Source organism: Haematobia irritans, chromosome 2, assembly GCF_050003625.1.
Source record: "Haematobia irritans isolate KBUSLIRL chromosome 2, ASM5000362v1, whole genome shotgun sequence".
Classification (NCBI taxonomy): Eukaryota; Metazoa; Arthropoda; class Insecta; order Diptera; family Muscidae; genus Haematobia; species Haematobia irritans.
In genome coordinates this window covers 14657885-14682395 of record NC_134398.1, presented here as the reverse complement: position 1 = coordinate 14682395, position 24511 = coordinate 14657885, and the positions used below count along the sequence as shown (strand labels likewise).

General features: G+C 26.4%; 1 protein-coding gene across 5 annotated transcripts in view; it reads right to left on the bottom strand.

The window, feature by feature from the left end:
* Window positions 1-24511, bottom strand: part of LOC142223555 (beta-1,4-glucuronyltransferase 1) — a 313449-nt gene that overhangs the window by 148053 nt on the left and 140885 nt on the right. For all 5 annotated transcript variants that reach the window (XM_075293434.1, XM_075293436.1, XM_075293435.1 and 2 more), the window contains one exon: window positions 6416-6521. The gene's annotated coding sequence lies outside the window, so the exon portion shown is untranslated. The remainder of the gene's footprint in view (window positions 1-6415; window positions 6522-24511) is intronic.

Below are 24511 nucleotides of genomic sequence, written 5' to 3'. Positions count from 1 at the left end.
AAATTTTACAAAAGTTTCTATAGGATAAAATTTTGACATATTCATTATAGGAATAAAATTTTGACAACATTTTCTCTGGGGAAAAAAATTTGACAAAATTTTCTATCAAAACAAAACTTTCTATAGGATAAAATTAGAGACAATTTTTGATAGAAATAAAATTTTGACAAAAATTTTCTATAGAAATAAAATTTTAATAAAATTCACTACAGAAATAAAATTGGGACAAAATTTTCTATAGAAATAAAATGTAGACAAAATTTTTTCTAGAAATACAAATTTGACAAAATTTTCTATGGCATTAAATTTTGACAAAATTTTCTATCAAAACAAAAAATTTTTATAGGATAAAATTAGATAAAATTTTGATGAAAGTTTTTAAAGGAATAAGATTTTGATGAAATTTTCTACATGATAAAATTTTGACAACATATTTTATAGGAAAAAAAAATTGACAAAATTTTCTATACGAAAAAGTTAGAGAAAAATTTAGATAGAAATAAAATTTTGACAAAATTTGTTATAGTATAAAATTTTGACCAAATTTCTACAGAAATAAAATATTGACAAAATTTTCAATACAAATATAATTTTGACAAAATTTTCCATAGAAAAAAAAAGAGAAAAATTTCTATTGAAATAAAATTTTGACAAAATTTTCTAAAGGATAAAATTTTGACAACTTTCTTTATAGGATTAACATTTTGACAAAATTTTCTCTAGGAATAAAATTTTGACAAAATTCTCTATTAAAAGAATATTTTTACAAAATTTTCTATAGGATGAAATTAGAAAAAAATTTGGATAGAAATTCAATTTTGACAAAATTTTCTATAGAAATAAAATGTTGACAAAATTTTCCCTGGGAATAAAATTTTGACAAAATTTACCATAGAAATAAAATGTCGATAAATTTTTCTATAGGAATAAAATGTTGATAAAATTTTCTATAGGAATAAAATTTTGACAAATTTTTCTCTGGGGACAAAAAATTTTACAAAATTTTCTATCAAAACAAAATTTTTACAAAATTTTCTATAGGATAAAATTAGAGAAAATTTTTGATGGAAATAAAATTTTGACAAAAATTTTCTATAGAAATAAAATTTTGATAAAATTTACTACAGAAATAAAACTGGGACAAAATTTTCTATAGAAATAAAATGTTGACAAAATTTTTTCTAGGATAAAATTAGAGAAAATTTTTGATAGAAATAAAATTTTGACAAAAATTTTCTATAGAAATAAAATTGTGGCAAAATTTGCTATAGAGATAAAATGTTGACAACATTGAAATAAAATGTTGACAAAATTTGCTATAGAAATAAAATGTTGACAACATTTTCTATGGGAATAAAATTTTGCCAATATTTTCTATATGATAACATTTTCACATTTTCTATAGTATAAAATTGTGAGACAATTTTTTATAGGAATAAAACTTTGACATTTTCTCTAGGAATAACATTTTGACGAAAGTTTTTAAAGGAATAAGATTTTGACAGAATACACTTTTCACAAAACCTTCTACAGGATAACATTTTGATAACATTTTTTATAGGAAAAAAATTTTACAAAATTTTCTCTAGGAATACAAATTTGACAAAATTTTCTATTTTTTGACAAAATTTTCTAGAAGATAAAATTTTGATAAAATTTTCCACAGAGATAAAATTTTGTATAGAAATAAAATTTTGACATTTTCTATAAACCTAAAATTTTGACAAAATTTTCTATAGAAATAAAGTTGTGACAAAATTTTCTATAGAAATAATATGTTGACAAAATTTTCTATAGAAATAAACTTTTAAAATCTTAAAACATTTTGTCAAGGGGTTTCACCGTTTTTAGTTTGTTGTTTGTAACAAATTCCACCATCAATTTTCATCAAAAACATTGAAAGAACTCCACACAAATTGAATCCCCTATAGCCCGAAATTAGCACCTTTTTATGATTTTAATTAATATTCCTAAAAGAACACCTGAGTTCCAACATTAATATGGAATTTGTGCTACCATCCCCCAGATACGCCCAAAAAATCTTTATGAAATCTGAGCACTTTGTTGTTTTTTGTTTGTGTTTTTCGCACTTATAGAATCTCTTAACAATAATCTCCATAGGATATTACGTTCCCTTGGTTGGTATTTATATCTTATGCCAAAAGCGTTTTTTAAATAACTTTTTAACTTGTAAAAAAAATTCAAATGAAAAATAAAATCAAAATTTTTTGTGTTTACTAAACTTTTTCTGATCTTCATAAAAATTCAATCATTTTCATACAAAAGCCAAGGAAGAAAAAATACCTTGTCCTGATTTTTTTTTCAATATTATCAACTCCATTGAGAAAATATTAAAGATTCCTGGAAAGCTATGTGCGCTATATGTACATGATGAGAAAAAAAATCCAGGAATAACCGTATGGTTTTTACTTTTTTTCTACACTTAATTCCTAAACACCAGGAGCATAAGGACAAGTGTGTGTATAGAGCAAGACAATGTGCGTTCAACAAAGGAAGGATGTACAAATGAAGAAAAAAAGAAAACTTTTTCTTATCTGCAAATAACATTTCAACTGAAATCTCTCAGCCATGGTGTAATTACACTCAGAAAAATTTTCAGTATTTGATTGTTTGAAATTAATTTCTTGGTAGTGTATGGAGGTTGAGGTTGATCACAATTTTATTTCTATATGAAATTTGGTCAAAATGTTATTTTTATATAAAATTTTGTCAAAATTTTATTTCTATAGAAGATTTTGTCAAAATTTTATTTCTATAGAAAATTTTGTCAACATTTTATTTCTATGCAAAATTTTGTCAAAATTTTATTTCTATAGAAAATTTTGTCAAAATTTTATTTCTATAGAAAATTTTGTCAAAATTTTATTTCTATAGAAAATTTTGACATGTTGACAACATTTTTTGTAGAAATAAAATTTTGACAGGTTTTATTTCTAAAAATTTGGTCAACATTTTATTTCTATAAAACCTTTTGACAAAATTTTATTTCTATAGAAAATTTTGTCAAAATTTTATTTCTTCAGAAAACTTTGTCAAAATTTTATTTCTTCAGAAAATTTTGTCAATATTTTATTTCAATAGAATATTGGGTGAATATTTTATTTCTTTTTTGTCGAAATTTTATTTCTATAGAAAAATTTTGTTAAAATTTTATTTCTATAGAAAATTTTGTCGAAATTTTATTTCTTCAGAAAATTTAGTCAAAATTGTATTTCTTTAGAAAATTTTGTCAAAATTTCAATAGAATATTGGCTAAACATTTTATTTCTATAGATTTTTTTAATCTTATTTCTATAGAAAATTTGGTCAAAATTTTCTTTTTATAGAAAATTTGGTCAAAATTTTCTTTCTATAGAAAATTTGGTCAAAATTTTCTTTCTATAGAAAATTTGGTCAAAATTTTCTTTCTATAGAAATTTTTGTAAAAATTTTATTTCGATAGAAAATTTGGTCAACATTTTCTTTCTATAGAAAATTTGGTCAAAATTTTCTTTCTATAGAAAATTTGGCCAACATTTTCTTTCTATAGAAAATTTGGTCAACATTTGCTTCTATAGAAAATTTTGTCAAAATTTTATTTCTATAGAAAATTTTGTCAAAATTTTATTTCTTCAGAAAACTTTGTCAAAATTTTATTTCTTCAGAAAATTTTGTCAATATTTTATTTCAATAGAATATTGGGTGAATATTTTATTTCTTTTTTGTCGAAGTTTTATTTCTATAGAAAATTTTGTTAAAATTTTATTTCTATAGAAAATTTTGTTAAAATTTTATTTCTATAGAAAAGTTTGTCGAAATTTTATTTCTTCAGAAAATTTAGTCAAAATTGTATTTCTTTAGAAAATTTTTTCAAAATTTCAATAGAATATTGGGCAAACATTTTATTTCTATAGATTTTTTTTAATCTTATTTCTATAGAAAATTTTGTCAAAATTTTATTTCGATAGAAAATTTTGTCAAAATTTTCTTTCTATAGAAAATTTGGTCAACATTTTCTTTCTATAGAAAATTTGGTTAACATTTTCTTTTTATAGAAAATTTGGTAAAAATTTTCTTTCTATAGAAAATTTGGTCAAAATTTTCTTTCTATAGAAAATTTGGTCAAAATTTTCTTTCTATAGAAAATTTTGTAAAAATTTTATTTCGATAGAAAATTTGGTCAACATTTTCTTTCTATAGAAAATTTGGTCAACATTTTCTTTCTATAGAAAATTGGGCCAACATTTTCTTTCTATAGAAAATTTGGTCAACATTTGCTTCTATAGAAAATTTGGTCAAAATATTCTTTCTATAGAAAATTTGGTCAAAATGTTCTTTATATAGAAAATTTGGTCAATATTTTCTTCTATAGAAAATTTGGTCAAAATTTTCTTTCTATAGAAAATTTTGTAAAAATTTTATTTCGATAGAAAATTTTGTCAACATTTTATTTCTATTGAAAATTCTCTCCAAATTTTATTTCTACAGAGAATCTGGTGAACATGTTATATCTATAGAAAATTTAGTGACAATTTTACTTTTATAGAAAATTTTTTAGAAAATTTTATTTCTATAGAAAATTTTGTCAAAATTTTATTTCTATAGAAGTTTTGTCAAAATTTTATTTCTATAGAAAATTTTGTCAATATTTTATTTCTAAATAAAATTTGGTCAAGATTTTATTACTATAGAAAATTTTGACAAAATTTTATTTTTATATATAAATTTTGTCAAAATTGTATTTCTGATAATTTGCTACCATTTTTTGTAGCAAATTTTGTCAAAATTTTATTTCTATAGAAAATTTTGTCAAAATTTTATTTCGATAGAAAATTTTGTCAAAATTTTATTTCGATAGAAAATTTCAACATTTTCTTTCTATAGAAAATTTGGTCAACACTTTCTTTCTATAGAAAATTTTGTCAAAATTTTATTTCGATAGAAAATTTTGTCAAAATTTTATTTCTATAGAAAATTTTGTCAAAATTTTATTTCGATAGAAAATTTCGTCAAAATTTTATTTCGATAGAAAATTTGGTCAAAATTTTATTTCGATAGAAAATTTGTTCAACATTTTCTTTCTATAGAAAATTTGGTCAACATTTTTTTTCTATAGAAAATTTGGTCAAAATTTTCTTTCTATAGAAAATTTGGTCAAATTTTTCTTTATATAGAAAATTTTGTCAAAATTTTCTCTCTATAGAAAATTTGGTCAAAATTTTCTTTCTATAGAAAATTTGGTCAAAATTTTCTTTCTATAGAAAATTTTGTAAAAATTTTATTTCGATAACAAATATTGTCAACATTTTATTTCTATTGAAAATTCTCTCCAAATTTTATTTCTACAGAGAATCTGGTCAACATGTTATTTCTATAGAAAATTTGGTGACAATTTTACTTTTATAGAAAATTTTCTATAGAAAATTTTGTCAAAATTTTATTTCTTCGGAAAATTTTGTCAAAATTTTATTTCTATAGAAAATTTTGTAAAAATTTTATTTCGATAGAAAATTTTGTCAACATTTTATTTCTATTGAAAATTCTCTCCAAATTTTACTTCTACAGAGAATCTGGTCAACATGTCATTTCTATAGAAAATTTGGTGACAATTTTACTTTCATAGAAAATTTTATTTTTTGCAGAAAATTTGGTTAAAATTCTGCGTTGGATTATCCACTCTCAGCTATGCTATGGGACATTTTCTATGTGTTTGAAAGCTTCTCCAAATGGCTTCCCTTGCTTCTAAAAAATTTTCTTTGGAAGCGAATTTCGATAGTCTAAAATTTCGTTTCGGAAGAAGGTATGTTTTCTTTGCGTGCATATGTAAGAGAGTAAATTGCTTCCTTTTGTTTTGCTCATCCAGACTTCTTGTTAGATGTTCTGATTTCGAAGAGTTTCCTTCCTTGAGTTTGTTGTCTGTTTACACACATACGAACTCACCCGAAAAAATACAAAAAAAAACATCCTTAAGCTTAAACATCGGATGTTTGTCAAAGCATCGTGAAATACAAAAGGGGGACAAATATGTAGCATAATTTACAGCTGTGGTGTGATAATTTACCTCAAGCCTCTATGCTCCCTATGCATGAGAGTAGAGGCCAAAGAAATTAAGTCACGTTTTCATCGATTGTCAATAGGATATATCATTGACGGTATTTTCCCTCCCCCAAACCACTCCATAAAAATCTTCTTTACCCGTCTCACTTTAATTTCTTAAGGGCATTTTATTATAGCATTAATCAGACTAAGAATGACAATGGATCGCACTGAGATTATTTCTTGCTGCCTCATTGAAAAACGAAGGTAAATGTAACTAAAAAAAAGGTCCTTGTTTGGATTTATTTGTACTCGTGGAAATTGAGTTATAAATTATCACTAAAGAATAAGAAAAAAACGTCTCATTTTGTTGACTTACCTTTAAGGTTGACGTAGGAAAAACAAGCCAAAATAAATGCCGCGAAAAAAAGAAAATAAAAATACAAAGTCACGGATATCCAAAGAGCATCGAAGTCATTTGATATCTGTAAAAAGAAGAAAAGGACTCAAAATTAGTAAGGCTGTTATGGAAAGGGTACACAAGAAGGACGCTTTTGTTGTCTTCAACCCAAGGGAAAATAAGTGAATATTATATTTCTAAAATTGCCAATATAAAGCTAATTTGTCACATTTCGTTGAGGCCAAATATGGGTGTGCAATATTAAATAAGTTTTCAATGTTTTTTCATTTTTCTTTTGAAATTACCAATAAAAATAGCATTTGTCATATCAGTCAGTGATAAATGAGGCTCATTAGGGACCTAAGTATTCAAATGAAAGGAAGACAGTCATTCCTAAATAATATGCAATGGCATATTATTTAGGAATTCGAATGGTTCTGACACTTTCATGCCATCCAAAAGAAAATTGGCTTTTAAGAAAATAAGAAATTATAGCATTTTTTGCAAAAATGGCTGCAATATTGGCATCATGTACTAATAGAAAACGAATGCTTTGGAACCACTAAATAAATAGTCTCTGGGGAATCATGAAATTTAATAAAATAATTTGTTATCATTAAATTAAACCTATTTAAATTATATTGGGAGCAAGGGGTACCCCTCGAGCCAAAAATCGTCTACCAAAATTCGGAGAAAATTTTACCACAAAACTACCAAAAACTTATTTTTTTTTTTTGAGAAACCAACTATAGAAAAGTTTCTTAAAATTTTATTTTTATAAACAATTTTGTCAAAATTTTATTTCTATAGAAAATTTTCTAAAAATGTTATTTCTATAGAAAATTTTCTGAAAATTTTATTTCTATAGAAAATTTTGTCAAAATTTTATTTTTATAAACAATTTTGTCAAAATTTTATTTTTATAGAAAATTTTCTAAAAATGTTATTTCTATAGAAAATTTTTTGAAAATTTTACTTGTATAGAAAATTTTCTCAAAATTTTATTTCTATAGAAAATTTTGCCAAATGTTATTTCTATAGAAAATTTTGCCAAATGTTATTTCTATAGAAAATTTTGTCAAAATTTTATTTCTATAAAAAATTTTCTGAAAATTTTATTTCTATAGTAAATTATGATAAAATTGTATTTGTATAAAGAATTTTGTTAAAATTTTATTTCTATAGACAATTTTCTAAAAATGTTATTTCTATAGAAAATTTTCTGAAAATTTTACTTCTCTAGAAAATTTTCTGAAAATTATATTTCTATAGAAAATTTTGTCAAATTTTATTTCTATAATAAGTTTTGTTAAAATTTTATTCCTAGAGAGATTTTTTTTCCAAAATTTAATATGTATAGAAAATTTTCTAAAAGTTTTATTTCTATAGAAAATTTTCTAAAAAATTTATTACTGTAGAAAATTTTCTGAAAATTTTATTTCTGTAGAAAACTTTCGGAAAATTTTATTTCTATAGAAAATTTTCTAAAACTGTTATTTTTATAGAAACTTTTCTGAAAATTTTACTTCTAAAGAAAATTTTTTGAAAATTTTATTTTATATAGAAAATTTTGCCAAATGTTATTTCTATAGAAAATTTTGCCAAATTTTAGTTCTATTAAAAATTTGTTAAAAGTTTATTCCTATAGAGAATTTTGTCAAAATTTAATTTCAATAGAAAATTTTGACGACATTTTATTTCTATAGAAAATTTTTGTCAAAATTGTTGTTCTATAGAAAATTTTGTCACAATTTTATTTCTATAGAAAATTTTGTCACAATTTTATTTCTTTAGAAAAGTTTGTAAAAATTTTATTTCTATAGGAAATTTTTGTCAAAATTGTTGTTCTATAGAAAATTTTCTGAAAATTTTATTTCTATAGAAAATTTTCTGAAAATTTTATTTCTATAGAAAATTTTCTGAAAATTTTATTTCTACAGAAAATTTTCTGAAAATTTTATTTCTATAGAAAATTTTCTGAAAATTTTATTTCAATAGAAAATTTTCTGAAAATTTTATTTCTGTAGAAAACTTTCGGAAAATTTTATTTCTATAGAAAATTTTCTAAAACTGTTATTTTTATAGAAACTTTTCTGAAAATTTTACTTCTATAGAAAATTTTTTGAAAATTTTATTTTATATAGAAAATTTTGCCAAATGTTATTTCTATAGAAAATTTTGCCAAATTTTAGTTCTATTAAAAATTTGTTAAAAGTTTATTCCTATAGAGATCTTTGTCAAAATTTAGTTTCTATAGAAAATTTTGTCGACATTTTATTTCTATAGAAAAATTTTGTCAAAATTGTTGTTCTATAGAAAATTTTGTCACAATTTTATTTCTTTAGAAAAGTTTGTAAAAATTTTATTTCTATAGGAAATTTTTGTCAAAATTGTTGTTCTATAGAAAATTTTCTGAAAATTTTATTTCTATAGAAAATTTTCTGAAAATTTTATTTCTACAGAAAATTTTCTGAAAATTTTATTTCTATAGAAAATTTTCTGAAAATTTTATTTCAATAGAAAATTTTCTGAAAATTTTATTTCCGTAGAAAACTTTCGGAAAATTTTATTTCTATAGAAAATTTTCTAAAACTGTTATATTTATAGAAAAGTTTGTAAAAATTTTATTTCTATAGAAAATTTTTGTCAAAATTGTTGTTCTATAGAAAATTTTCTGAAAATTTTATTTCTATAGAAAATTTTCTGAAAATTTTATTTCTACAGAAAATTTTCTGAAAATTATATTTCTATAGAAAATTTTCTGAAAATTTTATTTCAATAGAAAATTTTATCAAATTTTTTTCTATAGAAAAATTTGTCAAGATTTTATTTCTATAGAAAAATTTGTCAAAATTTTATTTCTATAGAAAATTTTGTCAAAATTTTATTTCTACAGAAAATTTTGTCAAAATTTTATTTCTACAGAAAATTTTGTCAAAATTTTATTTTAATAGAACAATTTTTTTCTATAGAAAATTTATTCAAAATTTTATTTCTATAGAAAAATTTGTCAAAATTTTATTTCTATAGAAAATGTTGTCAAAATTTTATTTCTATAGAAAATTTTGTCAAAATTTTATTTCTATAGAAAATTTTGTCAAAATTTTATTTCTATAGAAAATTTTCTACAAAATTTATTTCTATAGAAAATTTTCTGAAAATTTTGTTTCTAATTTTACAATTATTAATGGAGCTTTATGGACAGATTTAGATTAAGGAACATGATAATAGAGTCACTGAAAAGAAAATGCCAGATACAAATCTATACACGCCTGGACTGTACATGTTTCGATTTGGGCGATTGAATCTTTCCACAGCCTTTAGTATAGATCTGGCTGGGAGAGATAACTCAATTTTGGGCTTATTATGCTAACTCCTTATGGAGAAAACATTTGGGAATTTTCCTCGTACAAATTGAATCATTTTTTCTCCCACTGTACATCATCTTTTCATATAACTACAAGTCCCTTAATCTTATTTTTATTTCGTTTTGTTACACAGTAATGCAACAACACGAAATTTAGTTTTAGAAAGCTAATTTGTTTGGCGTGTATATATTTGTATTTCGCGTTTTCTTTTCAATGACTCTATTAATCATGTTCCTTAATCTAAATCTGTCCTCAAAGCTCGATTAATAATTGTAAAATTAGATATAATGCATTTGGACGTTAATTGCCTGTTTCGGTATCAGGCTAACATGAAATATAAAATTTTGTTTCTGTAGAAAATATTCAAAAAAAAATTTATTTCTATAGAAAATTTTCTGAAAATTTTATTTCTATAGAAAATTTTCTAAAAATTTTATTTCTATAGAAAATTTTCTGAAAATTTTATTTCTGTAGAAAATTTCCGGAAAATGTTATTTCTATAGAAGATTTTCTGAAAATTTTATTTCTATAGAAAATTTTCTAAAAATTCTATTTCTGTACAAAATTTCCGGAAAATTTTATTCCATAGAAAATTTTCTGAAAATTTTATTTCTGTAGAAAACTTCCGGAAAATTTTATTTCTATAGAAAATTTTCTGATAATTTTATTTCTATAGAAAATTTTATCACAAATTTGTTTCTATAGAAAATTTTATCACAAATTTGTTTCTATAGAAAATTTTATTTCTATAGAAAATTTTATTTCTGTAGAAAATGTTGTCAATATTTTTTTTCTGAAAATTTTATTGCAATAGAAAATTTTCTGATAATTTTATTTTTATAGAAAATTTTGTCAAAATTTTATTCATTTATTTATTTATTAAAGAATTTAAAACCATAATAAATTATGATATTAAATGAGAGGTTTTCGACCTAACTCTGAAAATTTTATTTCTATAGACAATTTTCTGAAAATTTTATTTCTATAGAAAATTTTCTCAAAATTTTATTTCTATAGAAAATTGTATCAAAATGTTATTTCTATAAAAATTTGTGAAGTACCTCTTAATTGCAGAGGACTATTTTGCAAAACACCAGACGGTAAACAATCTACTATTTTTGGTAGAAATCTACCGATTGTGGCAAAGTCAGGAAAATTGGTCATGTCCTTTATTGGTTTTTCATTTTTGAACTTCATCCCAATATTTAATTTATTGGCTGAGCAAACTAAGGTCGACCCACTAGAGATTTTGCCTCAGTCCAATATGAATCCATCATTCACATATGTTAGACAACTAGCTTGTATATTCAATACTCGTCCATGTCACTCACAAGAGTAGGTAAAAATGGCAGGTCCTAAGAGCAAGTTGACATTTATGGTTAACATAACACACAATGGTCCTTCTATGTTACTAATGAGTTCTAATAGGACTTACATAAGGAGAGTGGGTGTGTGTGAGAGAAGGCAAATGTGTAGCTTTTGGTAGATTGACAAAAATCCAAGTGAGTGTGTGATTGCTTATGTCGTGTGCGTGTGGGTGTGTGCATTATGTTTGCCATTTTAGTTTTAGAGAAGGGCAATTAAAAGCACTTACGTACATATCAAAGTAGTGGGGCTGCTCACAAATAATTGCTGTTATACAATAGGCCACATATATTTTGTCTCTATGTCATTCATACAAAATACACATCACACATACACTCAAAACACACACTCACACACACGTGGGTAAATAAATATCCCAGTAAAGTCTTTGTTCTATACAATGGGATGCTGGTGTACAATAATCATTATTAAATGCATACACGAATACTTACAAAATGGTAATATAGCTGTATGTGTGCGTGTGTGTGTGAATGTTTCTATCATCCATCCATATGTGTACGTGTTTCATATGCTCTTCTAAGCTGCTAGTGGTTTTAAATGCCATCTACATATTTGTCCTTATGCTTTAGCTCTAGAATTTCATTACATTTAGCTCTAGAAAATATTCACCCACACATACTCATACACATGTCAATTTGCCCCCTAAAGATATGGCAGTTTGCCTTTGTGTGTGTGTGAAAAATGTCGAGTAATTAAAATGGTGACATTTGCTTTAAACTGTTCATAAATAATACTCCTTTATATGACATTTACATGTCTATGCTTCTCTACGGCATAACTACAAGGTGGCTGATATGTAGTGCAACCTATTTCAGGTTACTATTATTTAAATATCGCTCGTCTGACAGCTGACAGATTTATAGTTTAGAAGCTTACAAAAGCATTTTGATCTATTGTATTCAAAAATAAAGTTAGTCGTGATCACGGTTGCCACTCGTGGCGAAACATATCTACCAAAATTTGAAGAAAATTTTACGAAAAATCTACCAAACTAAAAAAAACTTTTTTTTTGAAGTTTTTGATGAAATTTTGCCAAAAGTTTTTTTTTGCGGAACATTTTGTCAAAATGTTATTTCTATAGAAAATTTTGTCAAAATTTTATTTCTATAGACAATTTTGTCAAAATTTTATTTCTATGGAAAATTTTTTCAAAATGTTATTTCTATAGAAAATTATGTCAATATTCTATTTCTATGGAAAATTTTGTCAAAATTTTATTTATGGAAAATTTTCTCAAAATTTTATTTCTATAAAAATTTTGTGAAAATTTTATTTCTATAGAAAATTTTGTCAAAATTTAATTTCTATAGAAAATTTTGTCAAAATTTTATTTCTAAAGAAAAGTTTGTAAAAATTTTATTTCTATAGAAAATTTTGTCAAAATTTTATTTCTATGGAAAATTTTTTCAAAATGTCATTTCTATAGAAAATTTTGTCAATATTTTATTTCTATGGAAAATTTTGTCAAAATTTTATTTCTAAAGAAAATTTTATTTCAATAGAACATTTTTGTCAAAATTGTTGTTCGATAGAAAATTTTGTCAAAATGTTATTTCTATAGAAAATTTTGTCAAAATGTTATTTCTATAGAAAATTTTGTCAAAATTTTATTTCTATGGAAAATTTTTTCAAAATGTTATTTCTATAGAAAATTATGTCAATATTCTATTTCTATGGAATTTTGTCAAAACTTTATTTCTATAGAAAATTTTGTCAAAATTTTATTTCTATAGAAAATTTTGCCAAAGTTTTATTTCTATAGAAAATTTTGTCAGAATTTTATTTCTATAAAAATTTTTTACAAATTTTATTTCTATAGAAAATTTTTTCAAAATTTTATTGCTATGGAAATTTTTTTTCAAAATGTTATTTCTATAGAAAATTTTGTCAATATTTTATTTCTATGGAAAATTTTGTCAAAATTTTATTTAAATATAACATTTTTGGCATAATTGTTGTTCTATAGAAAATTTTGTCAAAATTTTATTTCTATAGAAAATTTTGTCAAAATTTTATTTCTATAGAAAATTTTGTCAAAATTTTATTTCTAAAGAAAATTTTGCCAAAGTTTTATTTCTATAGAAAATTTTGTCAGAATTTTATTTCTATAAAATTTTTTTAAAAATTTTATTTCTATAGAAAATTTTGTCAAAATTTTATTTCTATGGAAAATTTTTTCAAAATGTTATTTCTATAGAAAATTTTGTCAATATTTTATTTCTATGGAAAATTTTGTCAAAATTTTATTTTTAAAGAAAATTTTGTCAAAATTTTATTTCAATAGAACATTTTTGTCAAAATTGTTGTTCTATAGAAAATTTTGTCAAAATTTTATTTCTATAGAAAATTTTGTCAAAATTTTATTTCTATAGAAAATTTTGTCAAAATTTTATTTCTATGGAAAATTTTGTCAAAATTTTATTTCTATAGAAAATTTTGTCAAAATTTTATTTCTATAAATAATTTTGTCAAAATTTTATTTCTATAGAAAATTTTGTCAAAATTTTATTTCTATAGAAATGTTTGTAAAAATTTTATTTCTATAGAAAATTTTGTCACAATTTTATTTCTATTGTTGTTCTTCAGAAAATTTTATTTCAATAGAAAAATTTTATCGAAATTTTATTTCGAAAAAAAAAAATTATCAAAATTTTATTTCTATAGAAAATTTTTCAAAATTTTTATTTCTATAGAAAATTTTGTCAAAAATTTATTTCTATAGAAAACTGTTGTCAAAATTGTTGTTCTATAGAAAAGTTTGTAAAAATTTCATTTCTATAGAAAAGTTTGTAAAAATTTTATTTCTATAGAAAATTTTGTAAAAATTTTATTTCTATAGAAAATTTTTATCAAAATTTTATTTCGAAAAAAAATTTTGTCAAAATTTTATTTCTATAGAAATTTTGTCCACATTTTATTACTATAGAAAATATTGTCAAAACTTTATTTTTATAAAAAATTTTGTCAAAATTTTATTTCTATAGAAAATTTTGTCAAAATTTTATTTCTATAGAAAATTTTGTCAAAATTTTATTTCTAAAGAAAATTTTGTCAACATTTTATTTCAATAGAACATTTTTTTCAAAATTATTGTTCTATCGAAAATTTTGTCAAAATTTTATTTCTATAGAAAATTTTGTCAATATTTTGTCAAAATGTTATTTCTTTACAAAATTTTGTGAACATTTTATTTCTATGGAATTTTGTCAAAACTTTATTTCTATAGAAAATTTTGTCAAAATTTTATTTCTATTGAAAATATTGCCAAAGTTTTATTTCTATAGAAAATTTTGTCAGAATTTTATTTCTATAAAAATTTTTTAAAAATTTTATTTCTATAGAAAATTTTGTCAAAATTTTATTTCTATGGAAATTTTTTTCAAAATGTTATTTCTATAGAAAATTTTGTCAATATTTTATTTCTATGGAAAATTTTGTCAAAATTTTATTTATGGAAAATTTTGTCAAAATTTTATTTCTATAAAAATTTGTGAAAATTTTATTTCTATGGAAAATGTTGTCAAAATTTTATTTCTAAAAAAATTTTGTCAAAATTTTATTTCAATAGAAAAGTTTGTAAAAATTTTATTTCTATAGAAAATTTTGTCCACATTTTATTTGTATAGAAAATTGAAGAGAGGGGGAGACGAGGAATATTTTTCAAAATCTAGTAAAACATCAAGAATTCTACCCACCAAAGGAGCCACCGTGGTGCAATGGTTAGCATGCCCGCCTTGCATACACAAGGTCGTGGGTTCGATTCCTGCTACGACCGAACACCAAAAACTTTTTCAGCGGTGGATTATCCCACCTCAGTAATGCTGGTGACATTTCTGAGGGTTTCAAAGCTTCTCTAAGTGGTTTCACTGCAATGTGGAACGCCGTTCGGACTCGGCTATAAAAAAGAAGTCCCTTATCATTGAGCTTAACACGGAATCGGGCAGCACTCAGTGATAAGAGAGAAGTTCACCAATGTGGTATCACAATGGACTGAATAGTCTACATGAGCCTGATACATCGGGCTGCCACCTAACCTAGTCGTGATGGAAATCAATGTCTCCAATCACTATAATGATAAAATCAATCACCAGTGTAAATTTGAAACCAGTTTCAAATAGTTATCATAGTAGTTGTTGTTGACTAGAAACAAGACATTGTGTGATCGTTCACCTATCAGGTGAATTCACCAATTTTTTGTGTAATAACAAATTGAAATCGAAAAGATTAAGGGATTGTAGCTATATGAGAAGAAGATGTACAGTGGTGGTGAAAAAATGATTCAACTTGGGAGAAATGAGACTCGTATGTAATTTCCATAAGAAATTAGCATATAAGACCCAAATTGAATCATCTCACCCAGCCAGATCTTACTAGAGACTATGGAAATGTGGATTATCCAACACTGAAACATATGTAATGTCAGGCTTGTAAGATGGGTATCTGGCATTTTCTTTTCAATAGCATAATAATTAATTGTAATTAATGTAAAAAATTAATTGTTTCAATTAAAAGATTAATTAATACAATTAATTTTTGTGACTGATTTTTGTTTCAATTAAATTTTTTATTGAATCAAATAAAATTTTAATTATTATTTTTATTAATCAATTAAAATTTTAATTTGGCGATATTTTTTTCTGTAAGCCCTTCATCATTTAAATGTGCATAAATCGTTTGTTTTTCATATCATGCACAGAAAAAAATATCACCAAAATATTTCAAATTAAAAAGTTGATTGAAGTTGAAAATTTTTCCAATTAATAAATTAATTGATACAATCAACTTTTTAATCAAGATAGAAACATTAAGCTAATTATATCAATGATTAAACATTTTAAAATTTTTAATTAAAAAATTAATTGCTACAATTAACGTTTTAATCAAACTTGGAAGACGGAGTCACTTAAAAAAAGTGATCGACATTTTTTTTAATTTTTAACTAAAAATTTATATCAAAGGAAAATTGAATGCCCCGTTGTACTTTTTAACTGCAGTTCTCGAAATTACACCCTCTCATATAAGAATAAATTAACTAAAATTAAAGAAAACAAGTATATACAGCAGTAAGTTCGGCCGGGCCGAATCTTAAATACCCACCACCATGAACCAAATATTAGGGTGTCCTTTGAAATTTCAGGAGGGCTTGAGGACTTGAGGACACTTCCCGAAGATAAATTTAAAGATTTCATCCATGAGGACTATATCAGATTCTGGATTTATAAGAACCATTTTTGTTTGAGTTTTAGAGGAATCATTAACATCTCTTGTAAGTGTGCAAGAAAATTATAAAATAACGTCTTGATTTGAAATCTTAAATCTGTAGAAGTAAAATCTGGAAATTTCAAGCAATTTTCATCATCAGTGCGCCTTCTACACCCTCAAGAAGTGAAGTCGGTCTATATGGAGGCATTACCAAATGGACCTATAAAAACCTAATCCGATACACGTTATTGTGAGCCTAAAATACCAGAATATTTACAATTTCAGGCAAATCAGATAAAAACTACGGTTTCTAGAAACCCAAGGAGTTAAATCGGGAGATCGTTCTTATGGGGGCTATACTGAAATATGGATCGATGTTCACCGTTTTCGGCACACCTCTTTATGACCCGAAAATACCTCTAGATTTCCAATTTCAGGCAAATAGGATAAAAACTTCGGATTCTAGAAGCCCAAGAAGTAAAATCGGGAAATCGGTCTATATGGGGGCTATACCAAAATATGGACCGATCCTCACCATTTTCGGCACATTTCTTTATGGTCCTAAAATACCTCTAGATTTCCAATTTCAGACAAATTGGATAAAAAATAAGGTTTCTATAAGCCCAAGACCCCAAATCGGGAGGTCGTTTTATATGGGGAACATACCAAAACATGGACCGATACTCACAATTTTTGGCACACGTATTTGTGGTCCTACAATACCTCTAGATTTCCAATTTCCGGTAAATTGAATAAAAACTGCGATTTCTATAAGCCAAAGAAGTAAAATCGGGAGATGGGTCTTTATGGGGGCTATACCAAAATATGGACCGATACTCACAATTTTTGGCACACGTATTTGTGGTCCTACAATACCTCTAGATTTCCATTTTCAGGTAAATTGAATAAAAACTGCGGTTTCTATAATCCCAAGAAGTAAAATCGGGAGATCGGTCTATATGGGGGCTATACCAAAATATGGACCGATACTCACAATTTTTGGCACACGTATTTGTGGTCCTACAATACCTCTAGATTTCCAATTTCCGGTAAATTGAATAAAAACTGCGATTTCTATAAGCCAAAGAAGTAAAATCGGGAGATGGGTCTATATGGGGTCTATACCAAAATATGGACCAATACTCACAATTTTCGGCACACGTATTTGTGGTCCGACAATACCTCTAGATTTCCAATTTCAGGTAAATTGAATAAAAACTGCGGTTTCTATAAGCCCAAGAAGTAAAATCGGGAGATCGGTCTATATGGGGGCTATGCCAAAACGTGGACCGATACTCACCATTTTTGGCACACCTCTTTACGGTCACAAAATACCTCCAGATTTCAAATTTCAGGCAAATTGGATAAAAACTACGGTTTCTATAAGCCCAAGACCCCAAATCGGGAGGTCGGTTTATATGGGGACTATATCAAAACCTGGACCGATACAGCCCATCTTCGAACTTGACCTGCCTGCAGACAAAAGACGAGTTTGTGCAAAATTTCAGCACGATTGCTTCATTATTGAAGACTGTAGCGTGATTACAACAGACAGACAGACAGACGGACAGACGGACATCGTTATATCGTCTTAGAATTTCTCCCTGATCAAGAATATATATACTTTATATAGTCGGAAATCGATATTTCGATGCGTTACAAACGGAATGACAAACTTATTATACCCCCGTCACCATTCTATGGTGGTGGGTATAAAAATCATTAGCGCCAAATCATGACCATTTTAACTATACAGTAGTTCATTCTTACTATTTTTGGGAATCGTACGAAAATTTTCATTTGCTTTAGTTCATATTGTCTTATGTGTACGGTCATTGAACTTTATACTCACGTTTAGTTCTTAAAATGTTTGAGACATACACACAAAAAATTTTTTTTCTGAATCAATCACGAAATTAATTGATCCAATTAATTGTTTAATTGAAATGTCTTGAATCACAGAAATGATAGTATCAATTAAAAAATTAATTGACAGTCAATTAAAAACTTAATTGATCCAATTAAAAAATTAATTGATACTATTAATTTGTGTGATTGATTTTTATTTCAATTATAAAATTTGTTGATTCAATTAAATTTTTAATTGAATATTTTTTAAAACTCAATTAAGATTTTAATTGGAAAAATGTTCGTGAAATTTTTTTCTGTGTACTTAAAAAACGAAATTTTCAAAGTTTCGCAAAAAATAATAAAACTTAACTACAAACAAATAATTTGTTTGCAATAAAAATAAGTTTAATTTAGCGTTAGTTTAACTACGGAATTTTTTTTCTGTGTAAAAACACCCCCATTTGCATGAAGCTAACGAACTTTTATGCCGTGATATCTACATACACACAAAAAAAATTCACGAACATTTTTCCAATTAAAATTTTAATTGAGTTTTAAAAAATATTCAATTAAAAATTTAATTGATTCAACAAATTTTTTAATTGAAACAAAAATCAATCACAAAAATAATAGTATCAATTAATTTTTTAATTGGATCAATTAACTTTTTAATTGACTTTCAATTAATTTTTTAATTGATACTATAATTTTTGTGATTGAAGACATTTCAATTAAAAATTAATTGGATCAATTAATTTCGTGATTGAATCAGAAAAAAAAATTTTTTGTGTGTATCTGTCATTTTGCGTATGCCAGTTAGAAACTTAACTGCTGAAATTTTTTTAGTTGAAAGTTAACCGGAGAAACGATATTTTCATTTTTCTTTCTGTTAACTGGCTGTTTAATCCTAACGGAGCTACATGAAAATGGCCGTAAGTCAGTTAAGAAAGTAATTGAAAATAGTTACGTTTTTAATGGAAAAAATTAATTGAGTTTTGCATTCAACATCAATTAAATTTTTAATTGAATCAATTAAAAAATTTATTGAAAATTGCCAATAAAATCAATTAATTTTTTAATTTCCAATTAAAACTATGATTGATACTATCATTTTCGTGATTGAAGACATTTCAATTAAAAAATTAATTGGGTCAATGAATTTCGTGATTGAATCAGAACAACATTTTTTTGTGTGTGGCTCTTTTGCGCAATACTGGCAGTATTACATCGCCACCATAAATAATCCCGAAAAGTGAAGGCCAGATTCGATGAAAATCAAAAAGTGTAGGAAAAAAAACGATAACAACACAACAGAAATGTCCCAAAAATGAAGGCCAGATTTGATGGAAAATGTCGCAAGAATGGATGCAATCAATTGTTCTGACTTTGTCATTTAAGGACATTGTGGAGCATAAGGTCGACACTAAAAATACCCAAATGTAAGACGACGCCGGGAATGGATCCAAATACCGCAGAGACACTTTGGTGCAGCAGATGATGGCTTTGTCGGCCGTTTAGAGGTCAACTTTTACTTTGTTGCATTGCATATTAGCCACCCTGTACATATGAGTATATGTTGGTGTGTACGATTCGTTTCTTTTTATATGTGTGGCATTTTACATGGCATATCAATAGAAAGTGGACATATATATGTCCAGGGCCTTTAAAGAATACAATGATTTTATGAAATTTTTATAAAAATTTCAATTATAACAAAAATTTAATTCAATATTTTTTTTTTTTTTCAATTTATTATACATAAATAATATCTGCCAAATATTTTTTTGTGTACATACATAAGATAAAGAAAACAAAATTTTGTAGACCAACAAAATGAATCTTTATCTCTGTTATGGCCTTTAAAATATATGGCCTAACAAGAGAGGACCTCATGCTGTTCTTTGTATTCATCCTGCCTTTGTGTTTGGCAATGTGCAATTTTTTTTTGTATCGCTGTTGCTTCTCACTGTCAAAGAGCAGAACTCTTGTTTTCTGTCAACATTAATGTGATGTGTTTGGAAAATTAATATGAATAGAAAAGAAGGCGTCAGTCGCCAATTCAATGGAGCTTAAAATTATAATAGGGGAATTAACCCCTTTGTCATAGACATTATTTTCACTAAATTGTGTCCTCTTAGAGAATGAAAAGAACTGAAGTCTATCAAATAAACAACTAAAAGAAAAAAAATTTTTCTTCTCTAATGGCAATAAGGGGTGTCAATTGCATAAAACAATATAAAATGTTGTTAGAAATGATGTGTTAGACTTAAGTTTGGCCGGGCCTAATCTTAAATACCCACCACCATGAATCAAAAAATATAATTGTTTCCGTACAAAACTCTTCGGTCAGGTTACTTGAAAATACATATATAGAATTCCAGGTGGATTTGATGATAGATAATCGGCAAAGCAAACATATATACCAACGTGGAAATAGGGAGATTTACATATGGGAGCCTTACCAAATCATGGACAGATTCACGCCTTATTCGCTACACCTATTTACGAACCAATTATACCTCAAAATTTTGAATTTCCGGCAAATCGGATAAAAATTGCGCTGTCTCGAAGTCAAATCGGGAGATCGGTCTCTCTGGGGGGTATATCAAAATCGATCGATACGCCCCATATTCGGTTCAACTACGTGTGGTCCCAAAATATCCTTTGATTTTGAATTTCATAAAAATTGGGATGTCTACGTACTCATAATTGGGGTGTCTAGAAGTCTAAGAAGTCAAATCGGTAGATGTAGCTATATGGGGGCTACTCCAAATCGTGGACCGATACACACCATATTCGGCACACTTATTTATGAACCCAAAATACCTCTAGATTTTCAATTTCAAGTAAATCGGGTAAAAATTGCTGTGTGTAGAAGTCCAAGAAGTAAAATCGGGAGATCGGGGCTATACCAAAACATGGACCGATACACACAATTTTCGGTACACCTATTTATGGTCCTAAAATACCCCTAGATTTCCAATTTCAGAAAACTTGGATAAAAAATACGGTTTCAAGAAGCCCAAGAAATAAAATCGGGAAATCGGTCTATATGGGGGCTATACCAAAACATGGACCGATATACACCATTTTCGACACTCCTCTTTGTGATCCTACAATACCTCTAGATTTCCAATTTCAGACAAATTGGATAAAAACTACGGTTTATAGAAGCCCAAGAAGTAAAATCGGGCGATCGGTCTATACACACAAAAAATTTTTTTTCTGATTCAATCACGAAATTAATTGATCCAATTAATTTTTTAATTGAAATGTCTTCAATCACAGAAATGATAGTATCAATTAAAAAATTAATTGACAGTCAATTAAAAAATTAATTGATCCAATTAAATATTTAATTGATACTATTAATTTGTGTGATTGATTTTTATTTCAATTAAAAAATTTGTTGAATCAATTAAATTTTTAATTGAATATTTTTTAAAACTCAATTAAGATTTTAATTGGAAAATTTTTCGTGAAAATTTTTTCTGTGTATGGGGACTATACCAAAACAGAGACCGATACACACAAATTTTCGGTACACCTATTCATGGTCCTAAAATACCACTAGATTTCCAGTTTAGGCAAATCGAATAAAAACTACGGTCTCAAGACCTCAAAGCGGGGGATCCGTTTATATGGGGGCTATATCGAAACCGAAGATGGGCTATATATAGCCCCGATATAGCCCATCTTCGAACTTGACCTGCGTGCAGACAAATGACGAATATGTGCCAAATTTCAGGACGATAGCGCCATTATTGAAGACTGTAGCGTGATTACAACAGACAGACAGACAGACGGCCAGACGGACATGCACTGAAAAAAATATTGTAGTGAGGTCACAGATTTCATGTCCTTACAATACGAATGCAAATTTTGCTTAGCATAGAAGACGCATTTCTCTAATATAAAGTTTTTTCCTTGTCCAAAAGTCACAGGACATGTTTTTCAACACTTTATTTTAAAGACATTTTTTACTTGAAACTTAGCATAATTTATACTGGAAGTCGAGTCTGAATTTGGAAAATAAAATTGTCGTTAACACGTTTTTAAAGGACTTTGATAGCATATGAAGAAAAAATGCCGAAAAAACGATAAATTAAAATTTGCTTTCTAGAAGCAAGTATCTAAAACCCAAATTTAAAAGAAAATTGTGTCTTAAAAGTATCCTTACTTGTATTCTCCGCTTCTTTGGCTCGGAATCAATACCAAAATTGTTAAAGTAAAGACGAAATCTTTGGAACAGGGCATGTTTGTTTTTTTCAGTGTGGTTATATCGTCTTACAATTTCTCCCTGATCAAGAAGCTTGGAATTAATACAAAAATCCTAAAGGTCAATATCTTTAGATCCAAGAGAAGCTTTGAAATACTCAGGAATATCACCAGTATTGCTGAGAGGAGATCATCCCGAAAAGGGCTGCCACCGTTGCGCCACTTGTTTCAAAATTAGTGGGCCAGCTTTTATGACGAGTGACACTTTTATACCCTCCACCATAGGATGGGGGGTATATTAACTTTGTCATTCCGTTTGTAACACATCGAAATATTGCTCTAAGACCCCATAAAGTATATATATTCTGGGTCGTGGTGAAATTCTGAGTTGATCTAAGCATGTCCGTCCGTCCGTCCGTTGATTGAAATCACGCTAACTTCCGAACGAAACATGCTAACTTGGCACAAGTAGTTGTTATTGATGTAGAACGGATAGTATTGCAAATGGGCCATATCGGTCCACTTTTACTTATAGCCCCCATATAAACCGATCCCCAAATTTGGTTTGCGGAGCTTCAAAGAGAAGTAAATTTCATCCGATCCGGCTGAAATTTGGTACATGGTGTTGGTATATGGTCTCCAACAACCACGCAAAAATTGGTCCACATTGGTCCATACTTATATATAGCCCCCATATAAACCGATCCCCAGATTTGGCTTGCGGAGCCTCATAGAGTAGCAAATTTCATCCGATCCGGCTGAAATTTGGTACATGGTGCTGGTATATGGTCTCTAACAACCATGCAGAAATTGGTCCACATCGGTCCATAATTATATATAGGCCCCCTATAAACCGATCCCCAGATTTGGCTTGCGGATCCTCATAGAGAAGCAAATTTCACCCGATCTGGCTGAAATTTGGTACATAGTGTTGGTATATAGTCTCTTACAACCACGCAAAAATTGGTCCATATCTGTCCATAATTATATATAGCCCACCTATATAAACCGATCCCCAGATTTGGCTTGCGGAGCGTCTAAGAGAAGCATATATCATCCCATCTGTCTGAAATTTAGTACATCGTGTTGGTATATGGTCTCTAACAACCACGCAAAAATTGGTCCACATCAGTCCATAATTGTATATAGGCCCCATATAAACCGATCCCCAAATTTGACTTGCGGAGCCTCATAGAGAAGCAAATTTCATCCGATCCGGCTGAAATTTGGTACATGGTGTTAGTATATGGTCTCCAACAACCATGCCAGAATTGGTCCATATCGGTCCATAATTATATATAGCCCCCATAAAAACCGATCCTCAGATTTGAGCTCCGGATCCTCTTGGAGGAGCAAAATTCATCCGATCCGGTTCAAATTTGGAACGTGGTGTTAGTATATGGCCGCTAACAACCAAAGTTGGTCCATATCGGTCTAGAGTTAGGTTAGGTTAAACTCGCAGCCCGATTAAGATTCAGACTCACTTAGACTATTCAGTCCATTGTTATATATAGCCCATCCCCAATCACACAAAAATTGGCCCATATCGATTCATTATACTGGTTACCAATCGAGCCAAAAATAATCAACCAAAATTTTATTTCTATAGAAAAATTTGTCAATTTTTTATTTCTATAGAAAATTTTGTTAAAATTTTATTTCTATAGAAAATTTTGTTAATATTTCATTTCTATAGAATATTTGTCAAAATTTTATTTCTATAGAAAATTTTGTTAAAATTGTATTTCTATAGAAAATTTTGTCAATTTTTTTATTTCTACAGTAAATTTTGTCAAAATTTTATTTCTATAGAAAATTTTGTCAAAATTTTATTTTTATAAAAAATTTCGTCAAAATTTTATTTCTATAGAAAATTTTGTTAAAATTTTGTTTCTATAAAAAGTTTGTTAAAATTTTATTTCTATAGAAAATGTTGTTAAAATTTTATTTCTATAGAAAATTTTGTCAAAATTTTATTTCTATAGAAAATTTTGTTAAAATTTTATTTCTATAGAAAATTTTGTTAAAATTTTATTTCTATAGAAAATTT